The sequence below is a fragment of the Budorcas taxicolor genome, chromosome 11 (genome assembly GCF_023091745.1).
Source record: "Budorcas taxicolor isolate Tak-1 chromosome 11, Takin1.1, whole genome shotgun sequence".
NCBI classification, from domain to species: Eukaryota; Metazoa; Chordata; class Mammalia; order Artiodactyla; family Bovidae; genus Budorcas; species Budorcas taxicolor.
In genome coordinates this window covers 149,310,786-149,331,080 of record NC_068920.1, presented here as the reverse complement: position 1 = coordinate 149,331,080, position 20,295 = coordinate 149,310,786, and the positions used below count along the sequence as shown (strand labels likewise).

At 44.1% G+C, this 20,295-nt stretch overlaps 1 protein-coding gene across 1 annotated transcript in view; it reads left to right on the top strand.

Moving 5' to 3' along the window:
• The first annotated feature begins 246 nt into the window (after nt 1-246).
• The window catches only part of RNF144A (ring finger protein 144A), a 94,193-nt gene continuing 74,144 nt past the window's right edge, over nt 247-20,295 (top strand). The window contains exon 1 of the mRNA XM_052649220.1: nt 247-301. The gene's annotated coding sequence lies outside the window, so the exon portion shown is untranslated. The remainder of the gene's footprint in view (nt 302-20,295) is intronic.

Here is a 20,295-nt window from a genome sequence, read left to right as displayed (position 1 = left end):
GGTTGGAGACTGGAAAGGCTGATGCCGGGAGGGTGCTGAGTGGGCATGCTGATGTTTGCCGCCCCCGCCCAGACCTGCTCACTAAGCTCCTGCACCCTTCTCCTGTCCCCAGGTGGTCGGCATTCGGCGGAGTCTGGTGTTCTCCCCTTCCCCCAGGTCTACAGGGACCCCAGTGCCAGAGGCCTCCTCCCCCTTCTCCAGGAGGGCATCCTGCCATGAAAGGGCGAGCCAGCTGAGCCTCTGGGGACCCTGGAATTTGGCCGGAAGACCGTTCCTCTCCTCCTATCAGGACGTTTCAGAGGTAACTTTGAATTTGGAAAAGGAAAGCTTGAAAACCTTCATTTATGTCTTTAAGGTGAAATCTCAGGCAGTTGTTGGGAAAGACCCCAAATGAGTTTTTCTAACCTTAAACCATACCATGTAAGCTGTTGCCCAGTTTGCTTCCCCTTAATGAATTTTGAGGATGGTCCTTAGCATATTATGTTAGTGATTATAGTAATTAATATTTAACGAAGATTTCCACCCAAGTCCTCGTTTACTGCTTTTAACAACCTCATGAGGTTGATATTGCCAGTCTGGTTTTGTAGACTGGGAAACAGGTTTAGAAGATCAACGTGGTGTCTCCAGGGTTTCCATGATTCATGGATTTGCCTAGAAGAGATGGACTGAGCCACTCGCGTTGTGCCTGGTGCTGCTCCGACACTTCTGCTTTCTTGGAAAATCCAGGATGGCAGGATATGAGTGGAAGGCGAGGGTGGGGACAGGCACCGAGAGACCGACCGTGTCTGCTCCACTGTGTGAGGGAGCAAATTTTATGTCTCATTCCCAGGCATAAGTGTTGTGGAGAAAATAAAAAGCTACCAGCTCTAGAGGGGTGGAATTTTAAATGGAGTGCTCTGGGAGGCCTTGTTAAACAGCTGACATTTGAACAGGGATTTAAGGAACTATGGGATTTTGCCAACAAAGGTCCGTCTAGTCAAGGCTATGGTTTTTCCAGTAGTCATGTATGGATGTGAGAGTTGGACATCAAGAAAGCTGAGCACCAAAGAATTGATCCTTTTGAACTGTGGTGTTGGAAAAGACTCTTGAGAGTCCCTTGGACTGCAAGGAGATCCAACCAGTCCATCCTACAGGAGATCAGTTCTGAATGTTCATTGGAAGGACTGATGCTGAAGCTGAAGCTCCAATACTTTGGCCACCTGATGCGAAGAACTGACTCATTTGAAAAGACCCTGATGCTGGGAAAGATTGAAGGTGAGAGGAGAAGGAGATGACAGAGGATGAGATGGTTGGATGGCTCAATGGGCATGAGTTTGAGTAAACTCGGGAAATTGGTGATGGACAGGGAGACTTGGCATGGCGTAGTCCATGGGGTCACAAAGAGTCAGACATGACTGAGCAACTGAACTGAACTGAACTGGGAATTAGCCAGTTAGCGTCTGGGACAAGAGAATTGGAGTTAGAAGAAGACGTGTGTATGAAGGCCCAGAGTCCAGGAACACTGAGGCAGGGGGGCTGGTGGGGAGCCAGCCTAGAGCTGTGAGTGGGGTGGTCAGGAGACAGTGGAGAACTGACCATGCTTTAGCATCGTGGACCGTTAGAGGAATTTTAGGTTTGAAAATCAGTGCACGGGTTTAAGCAGAGAAGGGACAGGATCTGTTTTAATCGGCTCATTCTGGCACTGATAAAGGATGGGGGAAGACCAGGAGACCACTTAGAGGTCATTAGAGAAATCCATTGTAGTAATTCCAGCAAGTGATAATTCAGTGGCCTGCTCCATTGGTAGCCGTGAGAAGCAGGAAGTAGTCACATTCTGGATATATTTTGGAGAAAGAGCCCTTAAGGTGTCTTGGCAGAATGGATGTAAGGCTTGAAAAGAAGGGAAAGTCCATCATGATAGCAAAAATTTTCGCTTGCATAACTGGAGAGTTGTCACCAACTGAGATGGGAAACTCCACCAGGGTGGTGGCAAGGCTGTGATGCCACAAGGGGTTCGATTTTGAACAGATTGCGTTTGAGATTATAAGACCCCCAAATGGAGAGGCTGAGTGACAGGTATATCCACATCTGGTAGTTGAAGACAGTGGTCTGAGCTGGAGATAAAATGGAGGTCTTTGGTCGGTGGTTGTTAAAGGAATAAGGTCAGATGAGATCCTGGGGATAGAAGAGTTTTCAAGATTGGTCCTGGGATTTTCCAGCTTTCGGAGCACCAAGAAGCAACCCCCAGGCAGATAGGGCGAAGTCCAGGGGTGAGTCTTTTTGAAAGCCACATGCAATCATTTCAGAAGGAGGGAATGATGAGCTGTGCCCAGTGTGTGGACGGGCCAAGTGAGGTGGAGATGGAGAACCGACTCTTGAACCAGTGCCATGTGGGCCATTGATGGCTGCAGTAAAAACCGCAAAATGTCATGTGGGTCTGGTGGCTATGGCAAGCAAGGCCAAGGAGAGTGGGCTTGAAGGGAAAGATCGAGGGAAGAATCTGAGACAGAGATTGTTGCAACAGTTTGGAGGAGGTTTGCTGCCAAGGGGAGCAGAATATGGGGTGGTATCTGGTGGGGCAAGTCAGGCTGAGAGAATTGTTTTTAGTTAAGATGTATTAGCTTTATTTATACATCCGTGGCGATGGTCTAGTAGAGAGGAAAAAATGTTAATACAGGACAGAGGGTTGCTGGGACTGTGTCTTGAGTAGGTGAAGGAGGTGTGTTTGTGTACAGGTGGGGTTGTTTAGAGAGGAACACAGATAGTTACTGGTGGGAATGGACTACATGACAGACACGTGTGGCGCTCAGAAGAGGCATTTTCTTGTGATTGCTTCTATTTTCTTTGTGAAATTGGAAGTGAAGTCTTCAGTTGAAACTTCCATGGTGCAAGAGGTCTTGTTAGTTTGGGGGAAAAGAGAAAGAGTGAGGAGACCTCCAGGGAGAGGAAGATGCGGCATGATCCCCTGGTATGAATCCACCTGGAGCTCATGGCCACAGATGGAAAGACCCCCATCTGTGTGATTGTGTGTTTATCTAGACAGTTCAGCTGGGGACTTGAAAGCATGCACAGTAGCTTCCCTGGTAGCTGAGTTGGTAAAGAATCTACCTGCAATGCAGGAGACCCCGGTTTGATTCCTGGGTTGGGAAGATCCTCTGGAGAAGGGATAGGCTACCCGCTCTGGTATTCTTGAGCTTCCCTTGTGGCTCAGACGGTAAAGAATCCTCCTGCAGTGAGGAAGACGTGGGTTCGATCCCTGGTTTGGGAAGATCCCCTGGAGGAGCTTATGGCAGCTGACTCCAGTCTTCTTGCCTGGAGAATCCCATGGACAGAGAAGCCTGGCAGGCTACAGTCCATGGGGTTGCAAAGAGTCAGACACGACTGAGCAACTAAGCACACAGTAGCTCAAGACTTGAAATATCAAGATCTGTGAGTCTGTTTCTCTTTTGTAAAAAGGTTCATTTGTATCATTTTAAAATTAGATCCCACATATAAGTGATATCATGTGTTATTTGTCTTTGTGTGACTCACTTCACTTAGTATGATTTTTAGGTTCATACGCACTAGTATATATAAAACAGATAATGGACAAAGGCCTACAGTACAGCAAAGGGAACTCTACTCAGTGTTCTCTAATAAGCTATATGGGGAAAGACTCTGAAAAAGAATGGAGAGATATATATACACAACTGATTCATTTTACTGTGCACCTGAAACTAATACAACACTGTAAATTAACGATAGTCCAATAAAAATTTAGAAAAAAGAATATTGTTTGGCTGAGCAGAGGGGCAAAATGAAAGGACTGCCTGAACAACAGTGTCTGCAGGAGAGAGATGACCCAGGTCACTGGGAGGTTACCATGTAACCTCCTTGAGAGAGCACGTAGGTCGTGAGGAAGAGGTCAGGCTGGGTGATGGGTGGTCTGGAGGGGCAGGGGAAGGACCAGTGCTGTCTGTACCGGGACACTGGAGGGCTTGGCTGGGAAGACAGGAGCAGTGGGCTGTCAGTGTGCCTGGACCTGGGGATATGGGGCACTTTGAGTTCCATTCGGTTGCTCAATTGTGTCAGATTCTGCGACCTCATGGACGGCAATACGCCAGGCTTCCCTGTCCATCACCAACTCCCTGAGTTGCTCAAACTCTTGTCCATCAAGTCAGTGATGCCGTCCAACCATCTCATCCTCTGTCGTCCCCTTCTCCCACCCTCAGTCTTTCTCAGCATCAAGGTCTTTTCCAATGAGCCAGTTCTTCGCATCAGGTAGCCAAAGTATTGGAGCTTCAGTTTCAGCATTAGTCCTTCCAATGAACATTCAGGACTGATTTCCTTTAGGATGGACTGGTTGGATCTCTTTGCAGTCCAAGGGACTCTCAAGAGTCTTTTCCAACACCACAGTTCAAAAACATCAATTCTCCAGCGCTTAGCTTTCTTTACGGTCCAACTCTCACGTCCATATACGACTACTAGGAAAACCATAGCTTTGACTAGACAAACCTTTGTCAGCAAAGTAATGTCTCTGCTTTTTAATATGCTGTCTAGGTTGGCCATAACTTTTCTTCCAGAGAGCAAGTGTCTTTTAATTTCATGGCTGCAGTCACCATCTAAAGTGATTTTGGAGACCAAGAAAATAAAGTCTCTCACTGTTTCCATTCTTTTTCCATCTATTTGCCATGAAGTGATGGCACTGCATGTCATGATCTTCGTTTTTTGAATGTTGAGTTTTAAGCCAGCTTTTTCACTCTCCTCTTTCACTTTCATCAAGAGGCCCTCTAATTCTGCCATAAGGGTGGTGTCATTTGCATATCTAAGGTTATTGATATTTCTCCCAGCAATCTTGATTCCAGCTTGTACTTTATCCAGCCCAGCATTTCCCATGATGTACTCTATGTATATGTTAAATGAGCAGGGTGACAATATCCAGCCTTGATGTACTTCTTTCCCAATTTGGAACTAGTCCGTTGTTCCATGTCCAGTTCTAGCTGTTGCTTCTTGACCTGCATACAGATTTCTCAGGAATACCTGGTATTCCCATCTCTTTAAGATTTTTCCAGTTTGTTGTAATCCACACAGTCAAAGCCTTTAACATAGTCAATAAAGCAGAAGTAGATGATTTTCTGGAACTCTCTTGGTTTTTCCATAACCCAACAGGTGTTGGCAATTTGATCTCTGGTTCCTCTGCCTTTTCTAAATCCAGCTTGAACATCTAGAAATTCTCGGTTCATGTACTGCTGAAGCCTGTCTGGGAAAATTTTGAGCATTACTTTGCTAGCACGTGAGATGAGTGCAATTGTGCAGTAGTTTGAGCATTCTTTGGCATTGCTTTTCTTTGGGATTGGAAAGAAAACTGACCTTTTCCAGTCCTGTGGCCACTGCTGAGTTTTCCAAATTTGCTGACATTCAATGAATGCAGCACTTTCACAGCATCTTCTTTTAGGATTTGAAATAGCTCAGTTGGAATTCCATCACCTCCACTAGTTTTGTTCATAGTGATGTTTCCTAAGGCCCACTTGATTTCTCATCCAGGATGTCTGGCTCTAGGTGAGTGATCACACCATTGTGATTATCTGGGTCATGAAGATCTTTTTTGTACAGTTCTTCTGTGTATTCTTGCCACCTCTTCTTAATATCTTCTGCTTCTGTTAGGTCCATACTGTTTCTGTCTTTTGTTGTGCCCATCTTTGCATGAAATGTTCCTTTGATATCTGATTTTCTTGAAGAGATCTCAAGAGTCTTTCCCTTTTTATTGTTTTCCTGTTTCTTTGCATCGATCACTTACAAAAGTTTCCTTATCTCTCCTTGCTATTCTTTGGAACTCTGCATGGAGATGGATACAGCTTTCCTTTTCTCCTTTGCCTTTTGCTTCTCTTCTTTTCTCAGCTATTTTTGAGGTCTCCTCAGACAACCGCTTTGCATTTTTGTATCTCTTTTTCATGGGGATGGTTTTGATCACCACTTCCTGTACAATGTTATGTACCTGTGTCCCTAGTTCTTCAGGCACTCTGTCTATCAAATCTAATTCCTTGAACCTATTTGTCACTTCCACTGTATAATCATAAGGGATTTGATTTAGGTCATATCATGGGCTTCCCTTGTGGCTCAGCTGATAAACAAATCCACCTGCAATGTGGGAGACCTGGGTTTGATCCCTGGGTTGGGAAGATCCCCTGAAGAAGGGAAAGGCTATCTACTCTACTCTTCTGACCTGGAGAATTCCATGGACTGTGTAGTCCATGGGGTCGCAGAGAGTCAGACACGACTGAGCGACTTTTCACTCACACTCATGATTGATCTATTGGTTTTCCCTACTTTCCTCATTTTAAGTCTAAATTTTGCAGTAAGGAGTTCATGATCTGAACCACAGTCAACTCCCAGTCTTGTTTTTGCTGACTGTATAGAACTTCTCCATCTTCGGCTGCAAAGAATATAATCAATCTGAATTTGGCAATCTGGTGACGTCCATGTGTATATTCATCTCTTGTGTTGTTGGGGCAGTTTAGGGAAGCTAAATTCCAACATTCCCTCCCCGACAGCCTCAAGTCCTCATCAGCTTGCCTTGCCTTTTCACCTCCTGCGCTTTATTTTTTAATTTTTTTGGCAAGCAACATGTTTGTTCCCCGACCAGGGATTGAAGCCTCAGTGAGAGTGTGGAGTCCTAACCATTAGGCCAGCCTTGTCGCCTGCACTCTCAAAGGGCCCGCTTGAAAATCCCTGTTGAATCCCTGACCGTGTACCACGTACTGACATTACCAGCGTTTCTCCAGTAATCCTGGGAATCTGTTGCTAATTTCTCACTGACACATTTTTTTTCCTGAGGCTGAGGGAGGTCTCCAGCTGACTCATAAGCACTGCAAAGAAACAGGAAGTGTGATGAGAGACATTTCAAGCACAGCCCCCCACTTCTTCACAGGCCTTGGGTACTGAATGAGTGTGTGTGTGAGTGTGTGTTGTGAGTGTGTGTGTGCATTCTGACCTCAGCTACAATGGTTTAGGGTTATTGCAGCTTTCTCTGCAGTACCCTGACTGGTTCAGACACAGTCTCCCCAGGTATGAGGGGAACGTGAACGCACCCTGGGAAAGAACGCATTGTGAAGCAGAGTGGACTTGTGCTTTCTCCCTGCATCGGCCCACTCCCACCTCCCAGAACGCTATGTTTGGGAATCAGTCTCCAGCAAGTTCCAAGAACTGAAATGGCTTCATAGTCACAAAAAGATTCGTGTGGAAGAAGCCCAAATACCAGAAAATGACATTCCAGCACAGGCAAAGCTGTTTTAAATGTTTAGGACTTATAAAGAGAAACAGCCTTCAGAGGATATAAACCACCCCCAGGTCTCGCTTCTGTGATTGAAGTAGCTAAATCTGAAACAAGAGTTTTTTTCCTTTTCCTATCCCCCTCTCCCCACCCCCAATCGGAGAATGTCATCGATAAGAAAAGAAATCTTCTGTAAAGAAAGTTTAGCTGAGCCTTGGCCTTAACGCAGCCTTGGGAATGGCCGGCATTCCGAGAGCTGCAGCTGGGACACGGGGCTCAGTCTTGGCTGGTGAAGCTTTAAGGCAAAGGTCGCTAAAACACTAACTAGAATCAAAAATATCGATACCCGGCTTTAGTTCTCATGGTTTCAGAGTGGCTGAGGCGGTTAGGCCAGCAGTATTTTTAGAAATAGAAACATGTAAAGAAGCTCCTCTGAGATCCCGTGGCTGTGGGTCTCGGTAAAAGAAATGGTAACGGTGTCACATTTTCGACGTTTGTCTCCATTGCAGTTTCTTGGGCTTTTGCTGTCATTGTTCTTGTTCTCTTTGTTTTGAGAGCTACACGTGCTGTTGTCGAGGCTGTGCTGTCAACTCAGCATTTGCTCGTAAGTCTGCTAAGCATCCTCACTGTCTGCATGTCCCAGGGCCCAGCGGCAGCGAGGACCTCAGTGCCAGGATGCAGTGAGTTTCTCTGGACATCCGGGCAGCAGACAGCTGATGAGCATCTATTGTGTGCAAGGTCCCAGAGGGATGGAGGAGGAGCCGTGGGTGGGTTTTCTGCTCTGACGTTTTCCTTTGATGCAGGTTAGACAGCAGGTGTGGGATGCCAGTTCCCAAAACTTTAGTGCAGGATGGAGCAGAACTGAGACTGTGAGAAAGAGGTGCTGAGTACTAGGTCCCTTCATGGCTGAAGGGATGTGTCTTGAGTGGAGAGAAGGGAAGGACAGAGGGCGGAAGGCAGTAATTAGGGCCCCTCGGGCTGGACCCTGCACGGGTGGATTAGACCCCCTGCTGTGGCTGGTCTGGAACCATCAGGATTTGTTAGCATCCTGCTACGTCACTTCAGTCGTGTTCGACTCTCTGCGACCCCATAGACAGCCTGCCCACAGGCTCCTCTGTCCCTGGGATTCTCCAGGCAAGAACACTGGAGTGGGTTGCCGTTTCCTTCTCCAAAACATGAAAGTGAAAATTGAAAGTGAAGTCGTTCAGTTGTGTCCGACTCTTAGCGACCCCATGGACTGCAGCCTACCAGGCTCCTCTGTCCATGGGATTTTCTAGGCAAGAATATTGAAGTGGGTTGCCATTGCCTTCTCTGCTGTTAGCATAGTGATAGAATTTTTTTAAAGTAATTTGGACAGATTCATTGGCCACTGTTGCAAAGAAAAGATGGAAAACAGGGAATAATGGAATTTTTTTCCCCTCCTCAATTCAAAAAATGCACAGTGAGTGTGTGCACAGTCGTTCAGTTGTGTCCAGCTCTTTGTGACCCCGTGGACAGCAGCCTGCCAGGCTCCCTGGTCCATGGGATTTTCCAGGCAAGGATAGTGGAGTGGGTTGCCATTTCTTCCTGCGTACAGTACTTTTTTTTTTCTTTTTTTAATTACCCAAAGCTTAACAACAGAGCTTCACAAACACATGCAAGCCCTTTTACCAAAGAAATACCATCCTTTATGATACTTTATGGTTTCTGCTACAGTTAACATGCTTGATTAATGTCAGTGAGGAAATCTTTAGTATCTGGTCATTATCATTTATTGAAAACTGCATAACATAATTGACTTACCTCAATCTCATTTTAGTCCTGAATTTACTTATTTTAGTGGCTAATTTTATGAGCGAATTCCATAATTTATTCTATGTATCAACTATGTATAAACACACTTATCTGAATTTAAAATAAGGTAAAATCTTCCTGATAGAAAGGAATTCTTATCGGTTCATTGGCTTAACAGTGAAAACTGTTCTCATCTGTTAAACTATTGGAAGGAGATAAATATGCAAATAATATGGACAAACATATAATTGAAACACGGTTATGATAAAATGATGTGTTAAGGTATTTTCTGAGGAGAGGTGCATTGAAGTGAATATATTTTTTCTGAAATTTTTTTCTGAATGTGTTGGTTTAAACCAGAGGCCTGTATAGTCACCATTTATATGTTAGACCCTTAGATCTTATTCATCTTATAACTGAAAGTTTTCACACTTTTACCAACCGCTCCCTATTTCCCCCACCCGCCCTGCACTTGACAGCCACCTTTCTTCTCTCTGTTTCTATGAGTTTTCCTTTTTTTTTTTTTAGATTTTAATATAAGTGATACCATGTGGTCTGGTTTATTTCACCTGCATAATGCCACCAGTTCATCCATGTTGCAAATGTCAGGACTTCCTCTCTTTTTAAGGCTGAATAATAATCCATTGTATTTATACCATATATATGCCACATATATGTATATTTATCCATTCTTCTGTCAACAGACACTGAGGTTGTTTCTAACATCTTGCCTCTGGAGGGTAGAACTACACTGAATGTGAGACTTTAGTTATCTCTTTGAGTTAATGATTTTGTTTCCTTCAGATGTATACCCAGAAATGGGACTGCTGGATCATGTTGCTATATTTTTAATAATCTGAGGACCCTCCATACTGTTTTCCACAGGGCCTGCTCCAGTTTACACTTTCCATCATCAGTGTCCAACGGTACCCTCTTCTCTACCCCCTTGTCAGCATTTATCTCTTGTCTCTTTGATAACAGACGTGCTAACAGGTGTGAGGTGACATCTTGTGGTTTGATTTGCCTTTCCATGATACGTAGTGCTATTGAGCATATATCTTAATTTACCTGTCGGCCATTTGTACTTCTTCTTTGGAAAAATATCTGTTTAAGTTCTTTGCCTGTTTCAAAATTGGATTATTTGTACTTTTACTATTGAGTGATATGAGTTCTTTCTATATTTTGAATGTTAACCCCTTATCAGATAGGGGGGTTACAAATATTTTTTTTCCCATACTACAAGTTGCCTTTTCATTTTGTTGATGATTTCTCTGCCATGCAGAAACTTTTAGGATTTTTACTATGTTCTATTGAATTGTGTGTCTGTTTTATGCCAATACTATACTGTTTTGATTATTGTAGCTTCCTCATATAGTTTGAAATCAGGACGTGTTCAGCTTCATTCTTCTTTCTCAGGATTGCTTTAGCTATTCATGGATATTTAAAAGAATAAGTGATACACTAGAAATTACACTTCTTTCAACTGTTGCTACTTTATTTTAAAAAGACAGTGTTTTCAGTATGCCAGAAGTTGTATCTTCTGCAACTATTTAAAATTCTTCTATAATTTTATGACAACTGAGGAATGTGCTAAAGTCCTGTGTACTTGTAAAAAGTTATTGTTGGCTGTAGCTCAGTTCTTCCCTACGAAAACCAGAAAATCTCTCCTTTGGGGCACATAGAGTAGATTCAAAGCTCTGTGTTGTGGTGGGAAGAGGTGGACACAGGGAGTCAGAAGGCAGGTCCAGGCCCAGCTTCACCCCTTCCTGCCCAGGAGCTGGGGAAAGAGAAGGTGAAATCGCTCAATCCTGTCCTACTCTTTGTGATCCCATAGACTGTAGCCCACCAGGCTTCTCCATCCATGGAATTTTCCAGGCAAGAGTACTGGATTGGGTTGCCAGGGGATCCTCCCGACCCAGGGATTGAACCCGGGTCTCCTGCATTGCAGGCAGATGCTTTACCATCCGAGCCACCAGGAAATTGGAGCTGGGGAAAGTCACTGGCATCTCAGAGCCTGGATTTCTTCTTTGTTAAAATGGGAATGACAGCAGAGCCTCCCTACCTACCCGGAAGTCCCAGCTGTGCCAGAAGGGTGGGCACGATTCTCATGATGTATAAACAACATTCAGCTATTCGTTACTGATCAGAAACCAAATGCAAATGGAATGACCACCTGCAGCCTCCTCTGGGACCTAAGGGGGGGTGTGGAGAGGGCAGACCTTGGGAGCACAGAAGATGCAAACAAGATGACAGGAAGCACCCTGCGCACAGCTGTGAGGAGGGCCAAGCGTTCCATGGTCATGTGCCTTCTGTGCTCAGGGGAGGGATGGTCCGGTTACTAGGGAGGGCAGTAGGAATTTGGAGGATGGGACTGAGGGATGCCTTCCAGCACAGCAGAAAGAAGCCAAAACCTTGATTTATTCTCGGGCTTCTGAAGCCACTGTCCACGTGCCTAGGGAGAGATGAAATAGCAAAGGATGTCTGCTCACAGCTGTCATTGGTGTAGGCCTTGGAGTTTATACTTGAACCTCCACGTGCACTGTGCACTGATCGCTTACGTAACTCCCGTGATGATAGCTGCTGTTGTTCCCGCGGTCCAGCTGAGAAAACTAAGACCAAAAGCGACTTCAGGATGATGCAGCTGGGAAATGGTGGAGCCCAGCTAACCCAGCACACCCAGCTTCCACATCTCACTTGAACTTTCTGCCTGGAAAGAAGGTTTTGGATGGGAGGAATAGGAAGTCTTGGAAAAGAGCTTGGTTAAAAATGGACATTATTTAGGTTTGCGAGACATCTACAAGCAAGAAGTTGGTGGCAGTGGGATGGTGTCCTCTCTGGGTGTTGGAGTTTTAAAAGAGCCTCTTTAACAAAGAATGGTTGGCCTGTGCTTTATGGAAATCTAAAGATATCACTACCCAGCTGAGGGAAGGGCCATATATATTGAACTTGATGAATTATTTGCAGAGTTCAGGACCATCACTTTAAATCCATTAGTGGGCAGGATTAGTGTGGGGAGAGATGAGGCTGACATGAGGCCAGCGGGCTCTGGGGCAGCCATCCCTAGATGTGTTAGGAAGTGTCGGCCCTACCAGATACTTTGCAAGGTACTTTGTAATTTTGTTCTAGATCCTCTCTGCCCAGTTCAAGTTCAACATTGTGGTGCAAGCTGAAGTGGACATCAGAGTGTAATCTTACCACCAGCACCCCCTAGAAAGAAAATCAGATGCACTGTGGGGTTTTGAAACATCAGAATAAAGAGCATACTGTGTGAGTGAGTGAACTGAATGTGAGGACTAACAAGAAGCAGGATGTTTCATGTATAAATTATTCCAAGCTGGGGGGAAAAAAATCATATTTCACAATCTTTGAAGAGGGGCCTAGCCAAGGGAAAGCATTTCATAGTCCTTTTTTTTTTCTTTTCTTTTCTGTTAAAGAGAATTGAAAAGTTTCCATTAGAATAAAGAAGAAATTATAAGTACATGACCCTGTTCTTTTATAGGACAGGACTTAAAGGTCCTGTATAATTAAAAAAGATCATGAAATCCATAGACCTTAAGACCTGATATTGAAGTTGAATCTGACTTCTTGATTCCTTGAACTTCTTGACTTCTTGAACCCAGAGCTGTCTCCCTGGCCATGGAGATGGATTGGAAGCTTTGGGTTGGAGTGGCATGTGGACATGGTCTAAGACATCCATTCAGAGATCTGGCCACCAGCTCAGCCCAGACATCCCTGTTTTCTTTAAATTTGTTGACAGTAAATCAACAGTGGTCCATTGGAATCCACTGAGAAGCTCTTGTTGCTCTCAGCCTCTGAGTTTCTGAAGTTTACCACTTTAAGCTGGTTACTTAATATTTTTAATACTTAATATTTTTACTTAATATTACTTAATATTAATAATAATAATACTTAATATTTTTAATAATGCATGAAATGGGCTTCCTTTGTGGCTCAGCTGGTAAAGAATCTGCTTGCAGTGCGGGAGACCTGGGTTCAGTCCCTGGGTTGGGAAGATCCCCTGGAGAAGGAAAAGGCTACCCACTCCAGCATTCTGACCTGGAGAATTCCGTGGACTAAAATCCATGGGGTCGCAGAGTCAGACACAACTGAGCAACTTTAACTTTCACGTCACATGAATATAGAAAAATTATTAAAATACAGAAAAATTATTAAATACACGTGTAAATCCTTCATCTCTTTGTCCTCCCCAGGAAAATAACACTAATAATTTTTTGTTTGTTTTTTAGTTTCACCATCTAAAGATGGTGAGATACCATTTCACTGGAGAGATACCCATTTTAAATCTGAACCAGATTCGACAATACCATTCTAATCATATCTTTTAAAAAACATCTGATAGGTGGGATCTGATATGTAGAACACTTTATATATGTGAGTTATGAAGTATAATTAATGAACCTGCCTCAAACAAAATTATCACCAACACTGTGAGCCCGATGTGGACATTTTCATCCATCTGTCTGCCCTTCCCTGCACTATCCTTTCATCTTTCCTTGCTGTTTTTGGTAGTCTGTATCCCTAAAAATATATATAATACTACTCGTTAAAAGTTGTGTCATGATGTTCAGTGTTTTGTTTCTAGGATTTAACAGCCTTGTTCTGTGCCGCTATATTTACTCATCTCACTTACATAATATCTGATAAGGTTAACATGCATGCTTCCTCCTGTCAGTGGGTGTTTGAGTTATTTTCAGTCTTCGGCTGTCACAAAATACCCTGCTATTTATATTCTTGCACATATCTCTGCTGCACATATGCCATTTCTTTTTCTTTTGGTTATATACCAGGGAGGAGAGTTTGGGATGAAAGAAAGGCTAATTTATGACCAACTTTACAAGAAAACGCCCTGTGCATTTACACAGTGGTTATAGCAATGCACCTTGTTATCAGTAGTGAATAAAAGTGTCCTTTAAGATTCACTCTTGTCTTATCCCAACACTTGGTGTCATCGGCCTTCTTAATTTTTGACAGATTAATAGTAGAGTGAACTTAATGTACCAGCAGTTTTGAGCTTCTTTCACATATTTAGTTATCATCTGTTTCACTTACTGTAAGAAGACTGCTCATCTCCTTGATGTCGGTTCTCACTGGGTTATGTTTTTTCATCGACTTGAAAGCATTCTTTACATATTCAGGAGACTCACAGTGGTGGTTTCATGTGTTAAAAAAGATCACCTCCTCTTTTGTGCTGTATGTTTTCACAAGGTGCTTTTCTTGATTTTAGTGTATTTTATATAGACAACTTTGCCCATTTACGGTTAGAGCCTTTCCCTTAAGATTTTCTTCCGTGCCCCAAGGTTAAAAGTTACTCCCTTATCTTCTTTTACCTATTTTAAAATTACTTGGGGTTAATTTTTGTGTGTGATTTAGGAATCCAGTGTTGGTTTTATCCATAATGAATAGTAATTCTCCTAGTTCCGTTTATTGAATAATCCGTTTTTCCCATGTATCTGGGACACACAGCCTGTAATGTCTTGTTTCCCCAGGTACATGGGTTTGTTTCTGTGACTTTTTTATCTGTGTCTTGCTTAGTTTGCCCACTTCTGTATCAGTGTTGCCTGCTCTTAATTATTGTTATTCTCTGCGACACCTTCATATTTGGTTCTTTTACCTTTTTCCTCTTATGGGGTGATATTTGGCTGTCCTTGGACTTTTGCCATTCTATAGAAATTTTAGAGTTAATTTATGAAATGGGAATAACAATGACAAAGACAACAACAAAACCAGTGGGGGATTTGCTAGGATTGCTTTCAATCTATAGGTCAGTTGAGAAAGAACTGACTTTATTTCTTATGTTGAGTTCTCCTGTCCATGAACATTGTATCACTATCCATATATTTGTGTTCTATCCATATTGGGGAAAGTTGTATACTTTTGTGAATAGGTCTTACTCATTTTCTGAATACTCCTAGGTACGTGTGACATGTTTGTTTCCAGCCACTTTAGTTTTGGGATGCCTTAGGAGATGTCGTTTTTGCAAAGGATAAAAGTCTAATTGATATTTATACATATCTTGCATCCAGACACTTAATTATACTTTTAGTAATTCTAATATTTTTGTCTGTAGATCCTCCTAGAAGTAAAGTCATTTGTGAATAATTGAAATATGGTTTATTTCTTTTCATTTCTGGCGTTTTCTTATTCCTGTCTTCTTTGTTTGAGTTAGAACTCTAATATAATAGTGAACTGAAGCAATAAAAGATAGCCCTTCATTGTTCCTCATCTTTATAAGAAATGTTCTTATTTGATTAAGACTGATGTCTGCTATCACTTTTTTCCAAATACCCTTTATTAGGTTAAGGAGGTTCCCTTATGGTTCTGTTTTGCAGAGTTTTGTTTTCTGCTTTAATCATAAGTGTAGGTTGAGTTTTATCAAAGACTGCTCTGTATCTATTAGGATGAAGGTATGATTTCCACCGTTTTCTTCTCACTATGTTATCTGACATATATGACTTATTTCAATGGTAAACTCTCTTCTATGCCTACAATAAATCTAGCTTGTTTGACTTTACTTTCCCCCCTAAATACGTGCCTGGTGCACATCTGGATTCTATTTGCTTTTTTTTTTTTTTTTAATTTTTGTTTCTTTACTCATGAGTAACTTTGGCCTATATTTTTCCTTTCCTTAACTGCTTTTGTCTGATTTAGAGAGCGGTTTTTATTTCCTAGTTTTCCTTTATTTCCCCTATTTCTTGCAAGAATTTGTGTATGATTTGAATTAATCTGCTGGTGAAATTTTGGTAGTACTCAGCTAAAAACAAGAACTCGTGGTTTCCTTGTTGCCAAATTTTTATCTAATTTTTTCAAGCTGTTTAAAGTGATCTGAACTCCTGTTTCTTTTTAAACTGGACTTCTTTCAGTTTTCTTAAATTATATTTTTCTAGGAGTATATTCATAGTTACCTGTTTTTCAGGTTAAAATTAGCATAAAATTATTCATTTTGCTTGAAATCCCTGCTATCTTTTTTTCATTATGAAAATGTTAATTGGGCTATATCTTTCATTTTTTTCTTGACCAACCTGCCAGACACTGTATGTTTTATTATTATTTTCAAAGAAAAATACTTTTGACTCCATGAATATCTTTAATTCTGTATTTTATTTTTGTTTTTATCTGTTAATAGATCTTTCCTTCTACTTACTGTGTGTTTATTCTGCAGTTACTTTTTAACTTCTTAGGCTAGAGACAGCTCAGTGATTTTCAGATTTCTTTTTAAGTGAATGCATTTAAGATGACAAATTTCTCTGTAGCTATCAGCTCCTCTGTCCATGCGATTTCCTAGGCAAGAACACTGGGGTGGTTTGCCATTTCCTTCTCCAGGGGATCTTTCCCTCCCAGTAATTGAACCAGGGTCTCCTGCATTGCAGGCGGATTCTTTACCAACTGACTGCTGCATCGATGGGCAGTGAAATGGGAGCAACAAGTGTTAGTGTAAAGAAATATTTGTTGGTCAGTTTGGATTAGATGACTGGTCCAGATTTAATCTGTGTGTAACACAGGGGCTTCCTTCATCCATTATAGAGAAAGACATAACAGCATTAACATTAGTTATCAACATGATGTTCTAGATTTTCTTATCCTATAATTTTATTTTGCCCTTACTTTCTAATGTATTTATAAGGAAACTCACACCATCTTCTCTCAAAAAAAAAAAAAAAAAAAAGGCCAGGCAGGAGTGTATTTGTTTGAAAAGAAACCTGTCTGTCCCAAGTTTTTCTCAATGACTTAAAATTCTGGGACATTTGAGGGTTTCATTGTCAAAAGCGTGTATTAGGTGGCCGGTGCCATGCCAGACCCTATGGGGCAAGATCTCCATGCCCTCTTCTCCTGCACACATCCCTGCCAGGCAGCACCCATGAGTCTCGATGTGGAACTGCAGAGTGTTCTGCTTAAAGGAAGTCGTGTTGCGAACATCACACGGATTTCCAGACTTACACTGGGGAGGTAGTTGAGTTACCAGTTCTTCAAAGAAGTCTTCTGGAAGCCTGATGTCTTAAAAATAAATAGGCTCAGACTGGAATAAACTTGGGGCACTTGTGGCCCATACCAGCTAAAATCTCCCCATTCTTGAGCCCTGGGAGAAAACAGGGGATATGCAGGAACCCTAAGGTTAAAGGCCCTTCCTTTGAGCCCCTAGTTTGGCAGAGGAGAATCTGGTGACCTCAGAGGGTCCCCAGGATGCTGGCAGCTGGACCCGAGTTCAAGTTTTGCAGTCTTTTCTAGGCCCTTCTGCCACCAGGAGTTCATCTCCACAAGCTCCTTCAGGCAGCACCAGTTAGAAAGCGATTTCCACATTTCCACTTTCATCATTTTCTTCGTATTCAGATCATGTCTAGATGTGTTGCTTGGGTGACCCCAGTTCACCAGCTAGACATGCTGTGTCCTGGATCTTCTTACACCCCAGCCGTGGGGCTGCTGCCTGCTTCTTCGGGGCTCTCTCCCAGACTATAGTAAGAGGGTGTGCTGTGTACTAAGTCACTTCAGTTGTGTCTGACTCTTTGAGACCCCATTGACTGTAGCTCACCAGGCTCCTCTGTCCATGGGATTTTCCAGGCAAGAATACTGGAGTGGGTTGCCAGTTCCTCCTCTAGGGGATCTTCCCGACCCAGGGATTGAACCTACATCTCTTAGGTCTCCTGCTTCGGCAGGCGGCTTCTTTACCACTAGCGCCACCTGGGAAGCCCCTGGTAACAGGGATGTGGTGACAAAAAGCCCGGATGTGGTGACAAAAAGCCTCGTTTATTGTCTTGTCTTTGCTTCAGGCCCTTTGCTGGCCTTCTCACTGATGCTCATGGAAGGATTGGTTCCTTCAAGCAGACAGACCACATGCTATTTCTGTGCTGTAAATTTCCAAGGCTTCTTCCCTGGCCACCTCTCCAACCACAAACTGGAATAAAAAGTGTATTTGCAGCTATAATCAGCACACTTAAATACTAGTTAAATTCAGAATGAGTACAAAATCTGCACTGCTCTTGACTCCAAGAGAGGCTATAAAAATATCCCATGGCCACGAGTACTCTAAGACCTTGACAGTGAGGTGGTCCCTCTGAACCTTCTTAAGGCTGTTCCAAAATAGCCCAGATTATATGGTAAGGGGGTCTGATTCATAGAGGGTTGCATATTGGCTGTGGATTGGCAAACTCCTTTCTTGTTTATGTTTTCTTAGGACAAGATGCCCAGTCTTGGCCGTTTATTTCCTTATACACTCTTTGAGGATGGCGCTTTCCTTAATTGCTTTGGTAACTTTGGTGTCTGGCATATGGGTGTACCTGAAATAGTTGTGAAGTGGCTGAACTAGAGAGTCAGAGGTGCCGAGAGCAGAAGGGGCCGTCAGCTCCCTGTCTTCGTGCTCCTGTATGGACACCCCTGATGCTTTCCTGTTTCCTTTATGCCATCTCCATGACCACCCCTCGAGAAGCAGGGCATTTGCTCTTTACCTCAAATTAGAGATGATGGTGCTGAGGCTTCCAAGGGGTTGTGGAAGTGTCTAAGAGCTTGTGAATTTAAGGTGCAATCAAGTCTTAAGTCTAGGTCTCCTGAAATTGAGAGAAGTGTTCTTTCTGTTTCACTACTGGTATGTATTCAAAGATGCTATGTTTTAATCTGATGGCATATGGGCTCACTGCACAGCCTTAGCACCACGTTCTGGAAGACTTGCTGGTTTAGGGTCCATGCCCTCACACCCGATAGATAGCCTTTCGCTGCGGACATACACTATGGAAAACAGGGAGGCCACTTCCAAATCGTTAGTGGTCTTCAGCAACGTTCTCACTGGTTCCCTAGCTATCTTAACAAAGCTCCCACTGGTTTCTCTAACCTAACTGGATCTCTGCAACAGAGTGATTGTTCTAAAGTGATAAACATGCTCTGATCAAAGCTCCATCACTGGAGCTTCAAGGACCAAATTCTGAGTCTTTATCTGAACCTGCAAGACCAGCTTCCGGCCTCCCTTCAGCCTGGTGCACTCTGAGGTACCCCCTGCACGCCTGACTCGTGTCCGAGGAGTGAGTTCTCCGTGGTTGTTCCCTCCCCTTGGTCAGGTGTCTGCAGGAAGCTGTTCCTAAGATCCAGGTCCATGGAGATGCCCCCTCCCCATCCCCACACTGCCCCCTTCAGAGACCGCATCCCTCCTCCCCGTGATTACTGGGGTTTACCCAGCTGAGTCGACAGTGAGCTTGGCAGGGAGGGCTGTGGATCTCCTGGACTCTGACATCCCCTGGAGGGCCGTGCCCTTAGTCAGTCAATGAAGGAGCTGCATTTACAAAAATTCCCTTTTGAATTCCCTGACGTGTGTGTATCCTCTGTGGGTGTTTAGAGGATGTGATGGTTGGGAGGGAGCTGGCCGTGGGATCCTTCAGAGGGACCCGTCTCGACCCGATGTCCAGCTTGGCCTTGGTCCTGAGCTCCCAGAGTCTGATGTACGGAAATCACTGTGACCTCTGCTGGGAGGGTCCCCCAGTTCCCGGGGGTAGGGGTCTCTGCGCGCTCCCAGGCGGCTCTGCACGGCGCTGGCTCTCAGCGTGTTTATGGGATCGAGCAGCAGTGTAACTCCTCTTAATGCTTAGGCTTTTTGAACCTTTTTCAGTTCTGGGCCTCCATAGATCCCAGAGAACACTTAGAGGGGTGCTCAGAGAGCTGATTCTGCAAACGCTTCCCTTGAAAGCAGAGTGCCTTCTCCCACCCTTGCCACTGTTTGAGCCGTGTTGCCCTGTGTGTTACCCTGTAGGCTCCCCATGTGTCACCCCGTCGGCACCCTGGATGTCACCCTGTAGGCCACCTGGGTGTGGCCCTGTGTATCACCTTGTAGGCACTGTGTGTCACCCCAGGTGTCACCACCGCGTGTGTCCCCCTGGAGGACCCTGGGGATCTGGCACCCCCTGCCTTCTCAGCATCCAGCCCTGACTTGTCTGTTTTGAGTTGCCCACTCTGGCTTCTCAGCTTTTCTCCTGGACTGAGGCCACGTAATCTTGGATGTGCCTGCTAGGCACCGACACACTGGTGGGGCTGCAGGGGCCACAGCACCCGTGGTGGACGCGGTGCCCGTGATGGATGCCTACGGAGGGCCAGTCCGCAGTCCGTGGCCTGGCTGCAGCGCGGCTCTTGGGCCCTGGTTCCCGGGACGCGCAGCTGGTCCCGTCAGCTCCGCCCTGTGCAGGCCCCCTGCCCTGGATGGCTGCTCCCATGGAGCCGGGAAAGGCCCAGAAAGCACAAAAGACAGGATGGAAAGTTGAAGCCAAGCCAGCTTACTCGCTGCTGTGACGAACACAGTGCAC